Source organism: Helicoverpa armigera, chromosome 27, assembly GCF_030705265.1.
Source record: "Helicoverpa armigera isolate CAAS_96S chromosome 27, ASM3070526v1, whole genome shotgun sequence".
Taxonomy (NCBI): domain Eukaryota; kingdom Metazoa; phylum Arthropoda; class Insecta; order Lepidoptera; family Noctuidae; genus Helicoverpa; species Helicoverpa armigera.
The window spans coordinates 5930504-5941935 of record NC_087146.1 but is presented as its reverse complement, the minus strand read 5'-3'; the positions used below and the strand labels follow the sequence as shown (position 1 = coordinate 5941935).

The 11432-nt window shown below is 36.2% G+C and overlaps 1 long non-coding RNA gene across 1 annotated transcript; it reads right to left on the bottom strand.

The window, feature by feature from the left end:
- Positions 1 to 10206: 10206 nt before the first annotated feature.
- Positions 10207 to 11432, bottom strand: LOC135118886 (uncharacterized). Its single transcript, XR_010277829.1, has 2 exons — positions 11173 to 11432; positions 10207 to 10590 (listed from the first exon to the last, which is right to left on the bottom strand). It is a non-coding gene; the product is annotated as an uncharacterized LOC135118886 (long non-coding RNA).

Sequence of the window (11432 nt, the reverse complement as noted above, 5' to 3'; positions counted from 1 at the left end):
TTTATTTTTTTTTTAAATAAAATTGTACTTGAAAATCAACCAGTTTCAAATACACATTAAGAGCTTAAAATCTCTTCACCCTTTATCACATACAAGTCGAAACATGATTTTCTTTCAGGATTAATCATTTTAATAAACTGTAAAAAAACAATCATCGGCGTCCAGATATAGCTTTATATGCGGTAAGGGGTTAAGACGAGGTCAGATAGGCAGTCACTCCTTAGAAAACACTGATACTGAGTCCGGCTAGACTGGAAGCCGACCCCAACATAGTTGGGCAAAGGCTCGGGAGATGATAAACTTAAAACTCTTCAGTTGTAAACTCTTCATCTCCTACATTTATCCACAAAAAAAAATCAAACAGGTGTACAATAAGTTACATACTTTTCAGTTGAAAATAAAACTCAAAAATATACCTTTAAGTTAGTTATCATATCCACGTTAACCTACCGCCGCTCATTTCCCTAACCCCCGCTCTCGCTGGAGCGGAGACAAACAGACACGATACTGCATCTTATTACCAAACCTTACTTGTTGCTTTGTCTTTATTCTTTCAAATGGTTACATCTGTTTGTATGGCAGCATCTTTGGGGTTATAAATCTATCTATACTTGTACCTATACCAATATAATAAAGATATCTTAACTTCTATACTACCTATTTATACTAACTAGCTTCTGCCCGCGGTTTCTCCTGCGTCCCGGACGGTGACAAGAACTAGGTATCCGTATCCCTTGTCCTTTTTCCTGGTCTAAGCTACCTCCCCTCTAATTTTCAGCTTAAACGTTCAACCATTCTTTAGTTATCTAATGTGTAACTAACACGACTTTCTTTAAGGTATAACAAAGTTGTACCCTAAAGGCTCCGAAACTATTGAATCGATTTGAAAAACTCTTTCACTGTTGGAAAGCTACACTCTTCTCGAGTAACATAGGCTATATTTTATCCCTGTAGGAGCAGTAGTTCCCACGAAACCGCGGAAAAAGCAGATAGTCCCCAGTATTAATATACCATACCTAAAGCTGAAGAGTTTGTTATCTGTTTTGCGGGAAATAGAGTTATTGAACAAAAAAAAAATATTTAGGTAAATAAGTTTAGCAGTTTTGGCGTGAAAGCCGGACAGACAGAGCCAATTACTTTCACATTTATGATATTAAATTAATAATTAAAGATATTAAATTAATAGTAATAAGATATTAAATTAATTTAAGGACTAGCTAATTGCCAGTGGTTTCACTCGCATCTCAGTAGAACTTCGTACCCAGAAAACATAATGACAAACAGTGAAATAATTTTTCAATTCAGTTCAATACTGTCGGAGCCTTGGATTAAATTACTACCAAGCTTAATGTCACAAACAGCCCCAAGTTAAAAGTCTCAAAACAATAACTACTTATTTGATATTAAAAACTATAAAACGAAAATACCCGTAAAACAGTTTAACGGTAATGTTTCAGAAACCGGTTAGCATACTAATTGGTTTTAAAAAGATTTTTATCGTCTGTTTAAGAAATCTGAAATGGTAATTTTAGCTTCATAATAGTATGCAGTTTAGTTTTTAACCCCCGTCGCAGAAAAGAGGGTGTAAAAATAATGATTTGGTTTGTTTTTTGTGTGACTGTGTGTCTGTCTGTGAAACTATAGCTATTAAAGGGTATTAAAGTAAATTCCTTCAACTTATAGAGGGAAATCTATAGGTTTAATAAACAGAAAACATTTTATGGTTTGTTCGTTTGTACCGTAAGGGGTCCGAAAGTACTGGACCGATTCGAAAAATTCTATCACTGTTGGAAAGTTTTACTCTTCCCGAGTAATATAGCGTAATATAGAGTAGAGTAGAGTAGTAATATAGAGTACCTAATATATGTATAGCGTATTTTTATGTTTTTTATACTTTTATTTATCTGTGAACAGTGTTGTGGGCTAGAATATTGTTAATTTTAATTATGCATATTTTTATTTCTGCTGTATACTGTATTTTCTAGCTGTTTGCAAAGTAAGGCATATTTATTTATCAAGATACGTGCAGTAGTGCCCGCGGAACACGGGTGAAACCGCGGGAGAAATTCTAGTACTTATCTAACAACCACATACAAGACTTTAGTATCGCTATGATATCGACAAAATAGTAGGAAAACAAAAGTTCACCTTTTAAAATTGAATTAATCTTAAAGTATTGTGTCTGAAATTTCAGGACTGTTTCCATTGTAAAAATTGTGTAACGTTCTTTAAAAGTTTTATAGCGAGACTCCACCAAAATTGTTCACAAACAAAAATGAGTTAATGGAAAAATTTAAGAATTTCCTCACGAGAAAAAATATGGAATCAATGAACGCTTTTATAAAATTTGCGCTTACGTATAATTTTAACCGACTTCAAAAAAGGGAGGTTATCCTGAATTGCGCGTGATTATCTCACGATGGCTTTAGCGATTTTGATGAGGTTTTTACCATAGTATTTGTCAAACTTAGGACAAAATTTTTGGTAAATCATTAAAATCGATTATTTTTTTACTTTTCCAAACTACCCAAGATGAAAAATATCGTATTACAATGGAAACGAGTTCCGATTCTCGATAAAGCACGCGCCCGCCATCTTATAAAATCGTTTGGCGCGCAAACGGCTGTCATCTGTCAAATGTGACAGGTCGATTTCGCGGCAACACATACTTAACCCTCTCATAGACTAATGCAAAGAGGTTGTTGTGTTTAAAGAGTTAAATGATTATGGTATAGCGTTGGATAAGATTTTAAACACATTTTTGATTTCGATTTTTTTATAACTTTTTTCACATTCTTTAAATAAGGTAGGTTTAAGACATTTTTTTCTTCTAAAGATTTTTGTATTTTTTATACATTCTTTAAGTAAGGTAGATTAATATGAGATAGTGATCCAGAAGAATAAATTATGATTTGCAATAGGTATATAATTAAATAGAAGATAAAAAGTAATTTATTCGAAGTAGGCCAAAAAATCAGCAATTTTGAATGTCAAGTTTACAAAAGACAGCCATAAAATCACCTTCCCTTCACCACGTGTTTTTACTAGAAAGAAAAAATGGTGGAAAAAAATCACTACCTATGAAATTCGGAAATAACGGGGCTTTCTATTGGTTAAAGTGGTTTCAAAATCTCTTCAGGAGATCCAGAGATTAGACTCTGAAACGTCACAAACACACAAACTTTACTTCTTCATAAAATAAGCAGGTATATACGTACATAGATATACCTACTATGCATAGGCTACCTTCACGTCCATTCAAAACCTATCCCACACAGGTACACACATACGCTAGGCCTTTACAAACACCATACATTCATCTAAATATCTGCACCTACCCGTCAAACCACAAATTCCAAGTCTAAACGTACAACGGAACGCCACCGCCGGAACCGTCCGACATCGCATTTCCGGTCAACCGTTAAATTTGAATTTCGAACTGATAGCGCATTCCGACGCAGACTTTTGTTGAGAGCGGACGTGTCGCCGGGCGGTGAGCTGCGGAAATTATCATGGGTTTTTGTTTTGTTGTAACCTTGTTGGTTTGGTATGGTTAGGTTGGTAAATGAGGGAGAAAATTTTATTTTGAGTATGAGTTTTGAATGACAAACTATCTTATACATCATTACTTTTGATATTAAAAATGTTTAAGTTACTGTTCCTGCCTGTCGCACTTTCAAGCCAAAACTAATGAATCGATTGAGATGAAAATTGGTACCTACACAGACGTTCTAGGACGTGAACAAAGTCGTAGGCTACTTTTTATCCAACTGCAGCAAGTTAGTTAGTTCTCATGAGATACGAACTGCGTAAAAACCTATTTAATAAAATATATTTTAAAGAATACAAGACAAACAATTTAAAGCTACGAATTATTATGAAGACATCACCCATCCATGCAATAACCGCGGCAAGCCCCCTTACTCATAAGATGATGATGTCCTCCTAGCCGATTATCGGCTACGGCGGCTGTTCTCATGTAAGGAGATCAGCCAATTGCGCAGGACATATTATAGTGCACAAGGATTTGCGCAGACACAGGTGCACTCCCTATTCCTTCACTCTCATAACCCGATGGGACGGCAATCCGACACGACCGGAGAGAGATCAGGCGCAGGACCGACATTTACGTGCTCTCCGATGCACGGGTGTATCAATCACCAATTTCCAGGCTCCGGGCTGCTTTGTGAAAGTCTTCTAAAACCCACAAAGCGATTTCGGCCCGACCCGGGAATCGAACCCGAGACCTCGTGCTCAGCAGCCGCACTTGCGACAGCTAGACCAACGAGGCAGTACTCATAAGATATAATATATGCAACTAGTTTCCGCCCGCGGCTTCGCCTGCGTAGTGTTCGGTTACATCGTGTTTCCAAGAAAATTCTTCAAAAGTCCGGGATAAAAAATGTCATATGTTCTTTCTCAAGATTAACTCTATCTCTGTACCAAATTTTATTAAAATCAGTTCAGTGGTTTAGACGTGAAAGCGTAACAGACAGACAGACAGAGTTACTTTCGCATGTATAATATTAGTAGGGATTAAAGCGCATTTATCGCATTAGGGTAACCTGTAATGGTAAATGTATGTAAACACAAACCCAAAATGATACATTTCGACTACAAATCGTAACTTTTCTCATCAAACGCCCAACCTATTAACATATACATAAGATAATAATTTTGACAGTATGTCATGTTTCAAACACTGAATAGGTGCTGGCTACAATACTTGGACTCGGGGGGACGGGGGAAGGGAGGGGGCTCGGGAATGAAACAAAACGGGGGTAGGCAGGAAATGTTGTGATATCGTCGGGAAAAGGGTGCTACTATTGTATCTCGATTGTGAGTTTTATGTCACTTCGGGTTGGTGTTGGAAGTGAGAAAAAAGTTTTTTACACTGGGACAAAATTTACCAGTATGTTTTTCCTGTGTTATTCCGTATTTACAAATATAGAGAGATAGAGCATCTCGACATTCAACAATTTTAGGTAACCACGAAACATATAACTTAATACCTAATGTAATGTGTTAGTGAATAAGTCGTTGGTGTGTCAATAAATAAATAAATCAATAAATAAACAGCCAAAGCATCGACAATGTCACGCCAAACTCGAACAATTCTCACGCTCTCAACACAAACAAATAGTACCCCCACAATACGCTCACAGCCACGCGTCGGAAGTAACAACTCCATTGTATTAGATAACGTGACATGACGTGTTTTAAATTAACCGTATGTAGGTCACATATCACGTATTGTTAGATTTGTATTCAATTCTTTTACAAAAGTACCCTTGAATTTTTTACAAAAGTAATTCTGTCTTTCACTGCAAAACTTCGAATTAAAAAAAAATTACAATGTATATTATGCTAGCACATGGCTAGCACACAGTTGCTACCTAGTTGCTACCTAGTTGTTACCTAGTTGCTACCTAGTTGCTACCTAGTTGCTACCTGCTACCATTAGTTGCTGCCCTCGTTGATTTGAAGATATTCGTCATCTAAAGTATCTATATTAGTTACTGGTAGCCACAGTACGCTCACAGCCACACGTCGGCAGTAACAACTCCATTGTAATAGATAACGTGACATGACGTGTTTTAAATTAACCGTATGTAGGTCACATATCAATTGTTAGATTTCTATTCAATTCTTTTACAAAAGTACCCTTTAATTTTTTACAAAAGTAATTCTGTCTTTTACAAAAAATACTAAATAAAAAAGATTTACAATGTATATTATGCTAGCACATGGCTAGCACACTGTTGCTACCTAGTTGCTACCTGCTATCATTAGTTGCTGCCTTAATTGTTTTGAAGATATTCAGCATCTAAAGTATCTATATTAGTTACTGGTAGCCACAGTACGCTCACAGGCACACGTCGGAAGTAACAACTCCATTGTAATAGATAACGTGACATGACGTGTTTTAAATTAACCGTATGTAGGTCACATATCGCGTATTGTTAGATTTCTATTCAATTTTGAGAGTGTAACAATTGGTAAAAATTATGAGTTTGTAGTTTGTCTTTCTCACGATTCTCCCACTTTTATTTTTTTAACATTAACTTCAATAAAAGTAATATTATGAAAGTAAATAAATAACATTGAATTACGTTTACAATTCTGACTAAAATTATAAATGCTAAAGTAACTCTGTCAGCCTGTCTCGCTTTCACACCAAAACTAGGTACTGATTTAAATGAATGAATTTACAAAATAACATATTTAATGGAAGTAAAAATACACTCCACTACAAGAACATTAAGTTATGTATTGTAATACATCATTCTAAGTAATCGATTAAAAAATGCTTTCAACCATATACGTATTCCCTAGCACCTTACATACCCCGGTATATCTTATTAACATCACACCATACTTTGACAAGCAAAGAAAATTGACAAAAAAACATCACAATATAACAAGCTTAAACCTTAATTCAACTTAATTATCACACCTATATCTACCTTTGCAAAACTTTGCAAATTGAATCACAAACCATATGCATTTCACCAATAAGTACATTTCTATCCATCGCCTTCACACAATAGCGTGAATATACTTAGTTAATAGTTTACAAAGCAAACTGCGAATCGGTTATTTTAACTTATTGTTTTAAAGCTACGGGTAAAAGGGTTAAGCTGTGGAGTTAGGCCAAAAATCATTGCTAATATTATCAGTTATAAGTGTTTAAGTATAACTCTGTCTCTCTGTTTCGATAAAACTAATAAAAGATACACAGATGGTCTAGGGCCTGAGAAAGGATTTAAGCTACTTTTCATCCAGGTGAGGGAATGCAACTTTTCTAAGTTTGTATGTCCTTTAAGTTAGTTTGTAAGTATGTACATACCTATATCTTAGACACCAATGGCTGTGTTTCGGATGGCACGTTAAACTGTAGGTCCCGGCTGTCATTGAACATTCTTGGCAGTCGTTACGGGTAGTCAGAAGCCAGTAAGTCTGACACCAGTCTAACCAAGGGGTATTGGGTTGCCCGGGTAACTGGGTTGAGGAGATGAGATGGACAATCGCTCCATGTGGCACACTGGTACCAAGCTGTATCCATTCAGAGCGGAAGCTGTTGTAAATTAGGATATATAAGAACGTCTCTTGAATAATCCTATTAATGCCGCCTCACGGCGTATTTTATTATGATACAAGGTATTTATGCATTTCTTGTCCCTTTGCGATTTGAATGTTGTAGCAAGTTCTCATCTCGTAATAAATTACACAATATTTTATAAAATACACGTTTTATTTACCATATTCCTACCATACTCCATATTAAAAGGTGTTATAGACCGATTTTGGACCAAAAATGTCTGAAGCCCAGAGTTTTCGCAACAAACCGTGGGTAAAAGCCAGCGGATTGAATTTCCACGTTCATTGTTACACGACACTATTGTCTGTTTGTCACGTTATTGTGAAGTTAACTATAAAAGTTAGTTCACAATACTGTAGGTAGACATCGAAGTTAAGATGATATTTAACTTGTTTTAGTTTGAGGTGTGTCTGTTAACTTCCTTATTTTGCACCTGTAGTTATATTTAAAGCTGAAGAGTATGTTTGTTTGAACATGGTTATCTTAGGAACTAGAGGTCTGATAAAAACAATGTTTCAGTGTTAGAAAGTCCATTTATAGAGGAATATTATAGGCTACTTTTGATTTGGGTGCCTGAAGTATTTCCTAGAATGCGGGGGAAACCACTGCTGTGCTTACGTTAGTAATTTATTATTAAGGCAAAAACGTGTGAGTGTGTTCATTACTTCTCGTATTCAAATTTCTAAACCAATTTTGGTAAAAAATTGTTCGTAGAAAGTTGATATCTTGGATCACATACATTTAGATATCACTTATATCATACTTATCATTTTTATTTTGGGATTCTTCTATATAATGTCGACCAGACGGATTGTCAGCCACTGCGAGCTGCTTTGTGAAAGTTTCTAAAACCCACAAAGCTTTTTCAGCCTCACCGGTAATCAAACCTGAGAACCTGTACGTACATAGCAGTTTCGCTACTACTAGTAGATCAACAAAAGAAGCTAGTATTAGATCCCTTTCAATACCCGTTCACCTCAAACAAAATATTCTAGACCCCTCGCAATATACTCACTGGTTTTTAAACAAAATATTCTCAAACCTATTGACGTTACCGGTCAAGTGACGTCACAGTATAGTGTTAGCGACAAACAGACACGACACACTAATATACACGTTTATTGTGTTTGTGTGTTTATCTGTGTGTTTAGGATAGTGTCCAAAGCTAGGGTCAGGTCCGATGAGGTAACTTAACTGTACCTAGTTGTTTAAAATTTGAAAGATAATAGAATAATTGATTTGAAAAAATTTCCACTTTTTAGAGTAGGTGCCATGCACAGCAGAGCACACTGCAAACTAAAATGTTGCAAAATAATATTCTTAGAAAACTGTGAATCAAATCAAAGTCGATCTGTCTGATACCGGATAAGTCTAATCGTTGTTATGTGTACACTCCCCTATATCTTCGTTCTTATCAAGCGCCCGATCAAACTAAATAAATATTAGATACAATATATTTTGCTTATTTCTAAATAAGTGCTGTTATATGACTACTAAATGTCAGCCGACTTAAACTCTGCAGTGTACCAGCACTCCAAAGGTATAAGTATTAGGTTCCTTTTCAATACTCGTTTCTAAACAAAATATTCTCAAACCTATTGACGTTACCGGTCAAGTGACGTCACAGTATAGTGTTAGCAACAAACAGACAAGACACACTAATATACACGTTTATAGTGTTTGTGTGTTTATCTGTGTGTTTAGGATAGTGTCCAGACTGTAGGGGTCAGTTCAAATGAGGTATAGGTGTTTAAAGTTTGAAAGTAGTGCTGAAAAATAGGAATCTGCATTTTGGAGAAAGCCATTTACAAACCTACCTACAATATGGGCAAAATATTAATGATTTTTTGGAATTTAGAACAGTTAATCCGGACATATTTTTTGAAATAGGTACAAAATAGTTAACACGTTAATTTGGGATTTTATTTTTGGAAAAAAAAAACCTAATTAGCCAAGTCAGTCATTAGCCTAGTTTATTCCCAAGGGGTCGACTTCCAGTCTAAAAGGATGCAGCTGCTATTTGGGGTTGGCTTCCATTCTTCTAACCGAATGCAGCTAAGTACCAGTGCTTTACAAGGAGCGACTGTCTATCTGACCTCCTCAACCCAGTTACCCGGGCAACCCAATAGCCTTAGGTAAGTAAGACTGGTATTTTAAAACTCATAAAGAGAAACCAACCCAACAATTAAACTACTTATAACCACATATTTCATCATTTGTATATTTCTATGAAACATCTACTACCTCTCAGTTTACCATACTCGGGCATCGAACCTACACCCTTCAATCCCCTAACCGCCGTACCACCGGAGCATATAAAACTATTTCTATTAAACGATATGAATCAAAGCGTAAAGCTAACAGTTACGATGTGAAATTGAGTGTCGCCACCAGACCTCAGGTATTGGCCGCATGCCAATTTAGTTGGAGCATCTGTTCTCCCCTTTACTTTGTTATAATAGGTAAGTAGTATTAGGTAGTTTCTGTGGCATCTCTCGTTTTATTCAGTTATAGTGTCTTTACGGGACCAGTAATTTGTTTATCTTCAGATTTCGAGAAAAGTACTGTCCACACATGGATAAAAAGTAGCCTCTATATCATTCAAATCAAATCAAATCATTTATTTCATTTAGACCTTTACACGCACTTATGAACGTCAAAAATTATAAATAAGGTTGACTCTAGTTGCTCATTCCAAAAGTAGCTTCCTATAGAGAAGAACGGGCAAGAAACTCCATTCTAATATAATAAGCTTTATATTGCCTAGTTTCATCGAAATATGTAAATATGTAAAAACAACGAAATATATATCTATATGTATATAACCAGTGGTTTTACACATACACATACAAATTTCCGTATCTATAATATTAGTAGGTATTTTCCACCACTTTCACCTGCATCCCGTGGACAGTCATCTGACTTCCCAACCCCTTAATAAGACTAGCTCAGATAAGTAGCTCTAGTAAAGACTGCCAAAGATGTTCAAATTACTCCCTGGGCCTACCAATTAAACGTGTCTATAAAAACACGAAGCAACTCAAACGAATATCCTGTATTTGATGTTAAAAAAAGCATAAAACTAAAAATAAAACAACCACCAATATATCTACACTGAAAACACCGTTTATATTGATACACAATAAACAGAAAAGTGCCCAAAAACACCAAATACACTGCATTTAAAAGAAACATATTCACAATTGCCGAGCCGTCATCACCTTCTTTCCCATCCGAACGTTTCAGACACATTCTATCAAAGACTGAACAAAAGACCAGGTATTTTATGCAGATTATGACTGATAAGACCATATTGACGACGGTGAGACCCATGCAGCAGTGAACCAGACAAAGACTGTTAAACCAGCAAGCGAAGAACAGGGTACAGCTTGTGAAGAATAATATCCACATTAAGTAGTTAATGTAGGTTAGTAGCGAGCAGTATTCGGGCTCCGTTTTGCAGGTGACTGCCATTTCTCCTTCAGGACCTGAAAAGAGAGAGAGATGAGACTGAGGTCTATTTGGTCTACTTGGTCTACTGAGTTTGGGGGTTTATCCTTATTTATTATTACAAAGCTGGGCAGACAGTTGCTTTTGCATGTATCTATACTAATGTTATATATCGGAAGAGTTTGTTTGCTTGAACTGATGGGTCCAGTTGGTCAGTTTTAAAAATTCTTTCAGTATTAGATGGCTCATTTATCGAGGAAGGTTATTATAGTCTACTATTTCACTGGATGCGAGTGAAGTTGATGACGGAGCTGGTTTATAATATTGGTGATGTTGCTCTCCTAGACGATTGTCGGCCACGGTGGATGTAAATGTAAGGAGATCAGCCAACTGCCTAGGACATATTATAGTGCACAAGCATTGCTTGGACACAGGTGCAGTCACTATTCCTTCACTCTCATAACCCGATGGGACGACAATCCGACACTCGCGGAGAGAGATCAGGCGCAGGACCGACATTAAACGTGCTCTCCGATGCACGGGTGTATCAATCACCAACTTCCAGACTACAAGCTGCATTGTTGTTTGTTTATAACATTAATAAGGTAGACTAAACTTACCAGCAGCCACAAAAGCTACATTAGCTACAGGTCCAAAAATCCCAGATATTATTATACAGCATACAGATAGCAACCAATTCATAGTTCTCCAAGCTGTTGGAAAAGTGTATGTAGTTTTACACATTATTGTAAGTCTTTATCAGGCCTTAGAATTTCCAAAATGTTGTCTTAAAGGGCACAATTTTGGTCCAAATTTGCCTGGACAAGCAAATAATGGTTGTTTGGTATGTTTTACATTATTTTTTATTCGCGTTTGTGTA